At 37.4% G+C, this 10054-nt stretch overlaps 1 long non-coding RNA gene across 1 annotated transcript; it reads left to right on the top strand.

The window, feature by feature from the left end:
* Positions 1–372: 372 nt before the first annotated feature.
* LOC109148723 lies at positions 373–9828 on the top strand. The gene is made up of 3 exons (XR_002048850.1): positions 373–455; positions 8700–8707; positions 9818–9828. It is a non-coding gene; the product is annotated as an uncharacterized LOC109148723 (long non-coding RNA).
* The last annotated feature ends 226 nt before the right edge of the window (positions 9829–10054 follow it).

The raw sequence follows: 10054 nt of genomic DNA, 5'->3' as shown, positions 1-10054 counted from the left end.
ATGCGGTGCGCGTGTGCATGTGTGTGTGCGTGTGTGTGTGCGTGTGCGTGTGCGTGTGCGTGTGTGCGTGCTTATTTTTGATGAGCTACCCTTTAGGTTTGTTGAGGGTCAAGGTTTTAGGAAGTTTGTTCTTGTGTGTTGTCCTAGGTTCAAAATTCCCTCAAGATGGACTGTGAATAGGGATATTCTGAAGATTTATTCTGATGAGAGGGTTAATTTGAGGACTGTGTGAGGTATATGAGAAACTCTCATTCTAGGCTCCAAAAATTTAGAGACCTTGTTGACTTAATTGGGGTGGAAGCAAAAAACTCTTTGGTTCTTGATGTTCCTACTAGGTGGAACTCAACCTACACTACAACAGATCAGCTTTTTAGTGACATATAGTTAGCGGCGATTATTTATAACCGCCTCTAAATAACTATTTTGAGGCGGTTATAGAAACCGCCACTAATTTTGTACTTAAACTTAAGAAATGTTAATTTATTTTTAATTTAATGTATATTTTATTGGCAGTTCTTTTAACCGCCCCTAAAACTCAGCTAAAATAAATGTATATTCTAACAAAGATGATCTTAATCGTAGCTAAAAAAAATCTTGCTGTTAAGTTTTCACCATTGTTATATCATTGGTTTTGTGTTTGGGTAGTGTAGGATCAAGGTGTAATAAGAATTTCAAACCCATTGATAAATGAAGATAAGTGTAATGTATTCCACAGATTTTAGCAAAGAAAGGAGTTGTGATTTTACCAGACATCTATGCAAACTCAGGTGGAGTTACTATCAGCTATTTTGAGTGGGTTCAGGTGATTACCTCTGTTGCTTTCACCAGCAAACTTCTTACACAACTTACTAATGGATTAAAGATCCTAAATTATTGAATATGTTTAATCTTCCTTGTAGAACATACATTCAAGGGTTTATGTGGGATGAGGAGAAAGTGAATGCAGAACTTCATAAATATGACCAGAGGTTTTAAAGATGTCAAGGACTGAGATTGTAGATTATGTTGGTCTATCCACCAAAGGCTGCCTGTATCTGCATTTGAAGAATGATGTTTTGAACTGTCAGGGAATGAAAATGCATTACAGTTAAAGACCATGGAAGAAATGTTAAGCTGAGGAAGCTACTTCTTTGAATATTATTATTTGATAAATATTAGTTACAATTGATTTTTTTCAATTAAATGGGTACATAGAGTTTATTTGTGATTGCAATACGCATTTGAATATAAAGATTTTTGAAGAAATATAATTAAATAATAATTATAAAAATATAATAATGTAATTATAAAACATTTAACGACACTTAATTATGAAAACAAAAAATTATTTAGTGACACTTAATAACCGCCTCTAATATTTTAAAAAATAAATCAAGAAAAATATTTAGCAACACTTACTAACTGCCACTAAAATTTATTCAAAAATAATATATATATATATATATATATATATATATATATATATATATATATATATATATATATATATATATTTGAATAAATTTAGCGGCGGTTTTGTAATCGCCGCTATATATATATATATATATATATATATATATTTAGCGGCGGTTTTGTAACCGCCGTTAAATGCACCCAAAACCGCCGCTAAATGAGTTTTCCATTAATTCCCGCGGTTGTTGAAAATCGCCGCTAAATGCTTCGCGACACACTATTTAGACACGGTTGAATAACTGCCGCTAAACATACTAGTGGCGGTTTGAAACCGTCGCTAAACGCAAAAAAAAAAAAAAAAAAAAAAAAAAAAACGTCGCTAAATGCCTGGTTTGGTGTAGTGCTATATGATGTTGCATGCTGCTTTGCTCTATGAGAAAGTGTTTGAAGCATATGAAGATCATGACTCTTCATTTACTTGGGTGGGAAAGTGAATATACCTGATGAAAAGGATTGGGAAACTGTAAAGGGATTGGTGAAATTTCTTAAATCATTTTATGAAATGACTGTTAGGATATGAGGGTCTTTGTATGAAACTTCAAATACATTCTTCTCTGAAGTTTCTGATTTATCTTGCATATTAAAAGATCTGGTGGGAGCTGAATCTGAATCTGTTAATCTTATGAGAAAGAATATGAAGGCTAAGTTTGATAAATACTGGGGTGATCCTTCCAAGATGAACTTTTTGATCTTTTATGGAAATATATTGGACCCTAGGAACATGACTGAGTACATGTCATATCAGTTTAATCAATTATATGGTGATGTGGTTGGTAAGCTCTTGTTTGAGAATGTGATGAATGGCCTTAAGGAATTGTATGCTAATTATGTTGCAAGTTTCCCTGTCCAGTCTGATCCTTGTGTTTCTGTTGGTGATCCTGTTTCTGTTCAACATTCTGCTCCTTCTGTTTCTGTTGGTGATCCTATTTCTGTTGGGAGGCCCCAAGCTTTGTTAAAATCTCAGTTAAAAAAACAAAGATTGGGGTCTAGTGAATTGGCTGCCAAGAAAACAGAGTTGGAAGTGTATTTGAGTGAGGGAATTGTAGAGGAGGATGGTGACTTTGACCTCTTGAGATGGTGGATGGTAAATGGTGGAAGATTCCCTGTGTTGTCTAAAATGGCAAGGGATACACTTGATGTTCCCATTTCAACAGTTGCATCAGAATCAACATTTAGTAACAGTGGGAGAGTTCTTGATGCATTTAGGAGTTCTCTTACTCCAAAAATTTTCGAGGCATTGATTTGTGCACAAGATTGACTAAGGTTGACCAACCAACCACTCAAAGTTGAAGAAAACATAGATGAAGTTGAGAAATTTGAAAAAGGTAAACTCCTAAACTGTAACTTTACTTTGCTATTAGTTTTTCAGTTTCGGTGTTTCACATTTGTTACATTTACAACTGTAATTGTTTTTTGCAGATTTGTGAAATGGAGGAATTGGAGTTAATACTAGAGTTAGTTCTCTACCCACAATACATGTAATGTTATTTTACTTATTTGAGTTATTCCATTCTAAATTTTCTTAGATTTGTTTGACTGCTTGTCTGGAAAGTTTGGTGAGTAATGGAACATTAGATCTGGTTCTGGAAGTTTGGAACCTGATGCCTCCCTGGCTGGAAGGTTTATTGCCTCAATGGCTAAGGACTGCCCCAGGTTTGAGGTTTCAGTATGGCTGTAAATTACATTAACTCTGTAGGTATAAATTTGCCTCAAGCACTCAATGAGTTAAATGATGTCTGGTATATCTCTCAATCTCTATCCCTCATTCTCTCTTTGATGCTTGTAAAAGACTAATTGTGCAATGATGATGCTTCCACCATGTTCTCTGAAATCTAGGATTTAGGGATTGGGTTTGGTATGTTGCCCTGAACAGTGGTCAATCCATAACTCATAGGCAATTTGCCCCCAACCCTAACATGATTTATAAATAAGCAATCTGAGCACCCGTTGTCCCAATCATAAGTCATAACTCATAATTCATTTCTGTTTGAACTTATATGTTTTGTTACTATATTCACAATTCTCAAGTTTACTTACTTTCTTACCTTTTAATTTTATTCAAGAGGAATAGAGTATTAGTTGGTATGTTGATTAGCAAATAGCATATTAGGGCATAGGTTGTGGATCTTGCAGACTGTAGTTGTGCCATGTCTTGATGTGCTTTTGTATTTTCACTGGAATACTCAATACTGTGCTTTGTAATTACTAATTAAGCATTAAAGCTGTAATTTGGTCATTTGGTTTACTTGTATTTCAGTATTTTGTATTTTTGAATAAATGTTGCTTTAGTGCTTTTGAGTTTTGATGTATGAATGTATGATTGTATGATTGTATGTTAGTACTTAGTACTTATTTAGTAGTTTAGTTAATATCTATTAGAAATTTGAAGTTTTTTTTTTAAAAAATTCGACTTTGTACTCAAATAAGCTCTTTTAAAAAAAAATCAATTTTGTTGTTTATTAAATATTCACATGTATCCGACTTAACCGACGGACAGTCGAATATCGGGTTGGATTTATTAACTCATTTATCCGGCGAATTTCTTAAAAAAAATGGAATGGGGTTAAAAATACACATCCGCTATCCGTTCGGATGAGTCCCCCGACTATCCGATCAGTCTGAAACCCATCCGTGCACACCCCTAGATACTACCACCTCAAATTTTTTTTTTTAAAAAAAAAAAAGAAAAAAGAAAAAACAATTCTACAGGTTCTCATCTTCCGTGATTGAATTGGCAAACATGATTGCGCCCTTCAAGTTTGAAAATGGAGATAGAGGCAGACATCCAAACAAATAATAATCTCACCTGCGCCATTGAAGCAAATGTTGTGTAGTACCATAAGAAAAATCAATGGGGCCGGGGAAGTTTGGCAACTGCCTTCCCCATGTGCCATACTACCATTCCCGCCTCCTTGTTCTTCACTTGACACTAAGCTGACCGGCTTTCCACCATCCAGATTAGCCAAAAATGAAATCAAAGTTTCTTTAAGGAATTTGTTCAAATCAGCGTTAGATCCTCCAACAACAAAACCTCACACTGCACTTTATCAGACTATTTTATTAACACATATTACTACCAAACAATTATTAATCTAAATCTAAATTAAAGGTAAAATAATAATCTTTACCGATCTTCTCAGCCGCCCACACCCATCGCCACTCTATCAGCCTCTCACTTCTCTCATCGTCACTCACTGTCTCGCAGCCCCAGCTTCTCCTTCCTCGGGGTCTCTGCTCTCTGCCTCGATGCTCTCATCGTCTCTCCCAGTCTCGCAGCCTCTCTGGTTCCGGTTCTCTGCCCTAGGCGTCTTCGGCTCTCTGCCCTCAACGCTTTTGAGTTCGAAACCCCTTAACCATGCTATTTTTTCCTTCCCTGATTATTGTTTTTATAAGTTACATTATGTTTACCTCCAGGAATAAAAGCTCCAGACTCTCTTTCCATGCGAATTGGAGTCTCCAGCAAGAAACTCTAATCCTGCAAGAAAGAAGAGGCAAATTATATCGTGCACCAGGGTGCACAATGCATTGTGTGCCCTAAGAGTTTATGTGTATTACGTTAATATTTTATGTGTATTATGTTAAGAGTTTATGTGTATTATGTTAATAGTTCATGTGTATTATGTTAAGAGTTTATGTGTATTATGTATTATGTTAAGATTATGTGTATTATGTTAGGAGGTTATGTATATTCTATTATACAATTATGTACATACTAAATAGAGGATTTTTTGAATGAGAAATTGTATGAAACCGTTTATATGAAACAACCACCTGGATATATTGATAAGAAGTTCCCTAATTATGTTTGCCTATTAAAACGTTCTCTATATGGATTAAAACAAGCTCCTAGAGATTGGTTTAATTGATTGCATGTGTTTCTTATGACAGCAGGGTTTAAAGCTTCGAAAACAGATGTATCTTTATTTTACTACTCGCAAGGTTCAGGCTTCATTTATGTTCTAGTGTGCTGATGATATTCTTGTAATGGGCAATGATCAAAATCTTGTCAGTACTTTACTGACAACATTATCCTCTACATTCAAGATTAGGGATCTTGGTGCACCTGATTTTTTTTCTTTGGATTGAAACTGTTAAATATGGTGATGGAATTTTGTTTTCTCAACAACGATACATGACTGATATCTCAAAACGTGCTGGCATGACGGACTATAAACCCTTAACTACTCCTATATCTGCTTCGAAAACCATTGCTTTTAACGCCAATTTATATGATGATGCTACATAGTAGAGGAGTTTGGCTGGAGCTTCACAGTATCTTACGGTTACTCGTCCAGATCTATCCTTTGTAGTCAACCAACTCTGTCAACACATTCATGCTCCTACGGTCTCTCATTGGAGCCAATTGAAACGTGTACTGAGGTATGTAAAGGGAACTACTACTTATGGTCCGTGAATACGAAAGTCAGTATCCAGAGAATTACATGCTTTTTCATATTTTGATTGGGCTGGCTGTCCTGAGGATCGTAAGTCAACTAGTGGGTATGTTGTTTTTCTTGGTTCCAACCTTATATCATGGGTGTGTAAGAAGCAAAGAACTGTTGCTAGATCATGTACTGAGGCTGAATATAAAGCTTTAGTAGATGTCTGTGCTGAGGCTGAATATAAAGCTTTAGTAGATGTCTGTGCTGAGGTAATTTGGATTCTCTCTCTACTGCGTGAAATTGGTGTGACTAGTGTGTCTACTCCCAGACTATGGTGTGATAATCTTGGTGCTACATACATGTGTGCCAATCCTATTTTTCATGCTCGTACTAAGCATGTAGAAATTGATTATCACTTTGTTAGAAACAAAGTTGCGAATGGAGATATAGAGGTTAATTTTATTTCAACTAGACACAGTTGCGAATGAAGATATAGAGGATAATTTGATTTCAACTAATGATCAATTGGCAGATATCTTTACTAAAGCTCTACATGTTCTTAGATTTTCTATGTATTTGAGTTAGATTATGACTCTCAATCCCAGTCTCCCTAAGACTCTCTTGTTATATATACCTGTAATCTGTAATATTGTAATTATCTCATTCAATACAATTCTATTAGTTCTCATCTATATAACTAGAATGGGTGGTAGGTTTGCTTCATTCCAGCTTCTGAGGTTGGCTTTTGTCTTTTCCACTATATATGATATTGGAGGAGATGGTGATGTTGTTCCGGACTTTATCGTTCCTAGCCATCTAGATAGACCAACATGTAGTAGTCAGGCCAGCAGACCTCTTTGTTCCTCTTCCAAGGCTTTAAGATTATGTGCAAACCACTACGCAAACGAAGTCCAAAAGAATTTCTTAAATTTATGATAATCTTTTTTTTTTCTTTTTCTTTTTTTGCGTGAAATATGAGAGACGCATGTGCAACATACGTTTCTCGCAGTGGCGGAGCCACAATGGGGACAGTGGGGGCTGCTGCCCCCACTGCCCTACTCCATATAAACTGAATATATATTAAACATACCAACAATTAAACAAAGTTAGGCTTGGTTGAGATGGTTAGGCCATTATTTGACCTTATAATTTGAGTGAAAGGTGAGCAGTTTGAATCCTAGAATTGTTTTTTTAGTTACCTTCCATTTGTAATGATGTAGTTGTTTAATAGTTATGTTAATTACTAAGGACGAATACATTTGCTAAAAAATCGTTAATGTTAGTTGATATAGTTGTTTATTTATTTGGAATAATTATTTAATGTTAGTTAGCATATTGTTGTTTAACAAATTTATTCGCATTTGAACATTTTTTAATTCATTTTTTACTTTTGCGTTTTCGCCCCCACTCAACGTAAATCCTGGCTCCACCACTGTTTTCTCGTATTTTCCTTCAACATAAAGAAATGCAAGTTGCACCAGGTGCAGTAACCAAAGAACTGCTTTCAACAGAAAATATATTAACTTGTCTTTGGGAAGATGAAGCTCGCATATCTTCAACTAATTAACTCCGACATCATGCACATAAGAAATGCAAGTGTCATCGCCGGAGGATCTCTCCCTCTGTCTAACTGCAATTTCTTTTGGAGAATCTGTTTTGCCAAAGAACTTCCAAATTGATGAGAAGCCAAAACACTTTGAGCTGGGGAGAAGTGAGCCTGCTAGAGCTTCTCATTCTCCATGTTTTTTGCACGCCGCAGATTGCCGTGAAATCACCGCCGCCGTCCGGAAATAATCAGAGCTGAGAGGATTATGACTATGATTACTATTAACGTTGTTATTATCGTGCGATTCATAAATATTTACCCCAAAAGTCCTCTCAGTCGCCGACCCATTTAAGCCATGTCTAATCATACTTGAAGCTCTGCCATTGATATAAGGATTGTAGATCGCATTCGCTTGATGACTCCTTAAAGCATCTTGGAACCTAAAAACACAAATTAGAAATGAAAAAATTAAGAAAACCAAGATCAAAATTGTTGTCAACAACAAATCAAGCTCGATCCTGTAACGGCCCTAGACACTGACATCAATAATTCATCCAGTGGGAAAAGAAGGAGGAAAGTTAGAATGAGGAAGGAGGGAGGAAAAATGGCAGTATCAATGGAAGTAATTGAAGAAGAAGACCAAAACAGCGTCGTTGGATAAGTGGAAGGTTAAATCGTTTTAAAAGGGCATCAGACGACGTCGTTTGCGGAGTCGTTGGAATAAGTTGGAAAGGCAATCAGACGACGTCGTTTTACCACTGCTGTCAAAATCGTTTTGTTAGTTTTGCGATCCGGAATACTTGGAGAGTGGATTGCTTAGCTGTTTCCTTTTGGCTTGTTTAAATTGAGTAGATGATTGTAGAAGGGTTTTTTATGCTGAATAACAACCATCATTTTTGCTTTCTCTAAATTCTTCTCTCTTCTCTCCCTAAATTCTCTCAATCTCTGCTCTTCTTTTTCTGTTGAACTCTAAGGAGTGTTGCAAGTGGTATCAGAGCTCACCATGGACGAAAGAATCAGGAAGCTCGAAGCTTCAGTCATGGAGGCAAACAGCAGGATAGATACCAGCTTCCAAGCTTCACAGGATTCTGTGGACATCCTGGCCACTCAGGTGGGAACCCTTACCACTGAGCTGAATAATTTGGCTTCTCAGTTTGGCGGATTAAAGGAAGAACTGATGCAACTCATTCGACTGAACAGACCAGTACCTCCAGTGTTTGCTCACTCCCCTGGCCAATCATCAGTACAAGGCCAATACCCAGGAGAACCAAGTGCTGGGTTGGGAGGAAGACCTGACAAAGCCCCAGTCCAGGAAGGAGAAGATGAGGTGGGACTGGAAGAGGAACCTCCTGTACCTGAGGCACCCATGGACAGACAACCTCACCCAGTGAGAAGGGTTCTGGAAGGAAGGCCAGCACCACCTGCCCAGAACCAAGAGTTCTTCATGAGGTACAAGAGTGAATTCCCTGTGTTTGACTACTCTCACCCTAGACAATGGATCATTAGATGTGAGAAGTTTTTTATACTATCCCACATTCCCAGAGCTGAGGTCCCAAATCTATTATACATACACTTGACATGGAGGGTAGGTCTGTGGTTTGATAGCTACATGCATAGCTTGAGGGGGGAATTTCTCTGGCCTTACTTTGTAGAGGCAGTGTGCAAGAGATTTGGGGACAGTGGAATCTCCCTCATGGAAGATTTTGCAGCCCTCAAACAGAATGGGAGTGTAGATGAGTTCACTGATGAGTATGAGGAATTCAAGAGCCTGCTTGTTCAGACCCATCCTTATTTAACTGAGGCCTATTTCATGGAAAACTACATTGCCAGGCTAAAACAAAATTTAAGATGCTTTGTAAGAACATCCAGACCTAGAAGATTGGAGGATGCCATTTGGCTTGCTAGGCAGTATGAGAAGGGCCTAAGGACTACTGATAACTTGAAAACATCATCCTGGAATGCAAAAGCCACTCACCCTAACAGAAACCAAAATAGCCAGTCTAACCACCCCTCACCCACCAACCTAAACACTAAACCCACACTCTCCACCCAATCCACTGCATCTAGAAGCCCAGAAGTGAACCAATTCAGAAATCAGTTAAAAGAACAGAAAAGATGCTTTAGGTGTTTTGATACCTGGCAACCAGGGCATAGATGTAAGAGCCCTACATTTAACATTATAGAAGGGGAGGAAGATGATGTTCCTGAGAATGAAGGACCAGATGAGGGACAAGGGGCAGAAGTGTCTCTCTGTGCTGTGGTAGGAAGAGAAGGGTTGAATATGTAACACCCCGTGTTACGAGTCCTAAAACCAATTAATTAATTAAATAATAGCCCAAGAGAAAGAATAAATTATAATGATTAATTAGGGAAAAAGGCCCACCGTAGCCCATGGGCCCTCCTATATAAACCCAACCCCTAATCCCAATAGGATTAGACCCTAAATAAGATCCCTAGATCTATAAATAGGGAACTTAGGAAGCACATAGAACTCCTCCCACAAGTCTAACGCCCCACCACCCCAAAAGAGCTCCAAGAATCCCCTTAGGAGAAATCAAGAAAGCAAGGAAGCTTAAAGAAAGATCCTTCATAGCCAAGGAATTAATTAAGGCTAAGAGGTAACCCATGTCTCAACAAAACCTATTTTCATAGTTATGATTCCCCCTTAGGGTTT

This window comes from Ipomoea nil, unplaced genomic scaffold (assembly GCF_001879475.1).
Source record: "Ipomoea nil cultivar Tokyo-kokei standard unplaced genomic scaffold, Asagao_1.1 scaffold2144, whole genome shotgun sequence".
In the NCBI taxonomy this organism is placed as follows: Eukaryota; Viridiplantae; Streptophyta; class Magnoliopsida; order Solanales; family Convolvulaceae; genus Ipomoea; species Ipomoea nil.
This window is presented reverse-complemented; position numbering and strand designations above follow the sequence as displayed.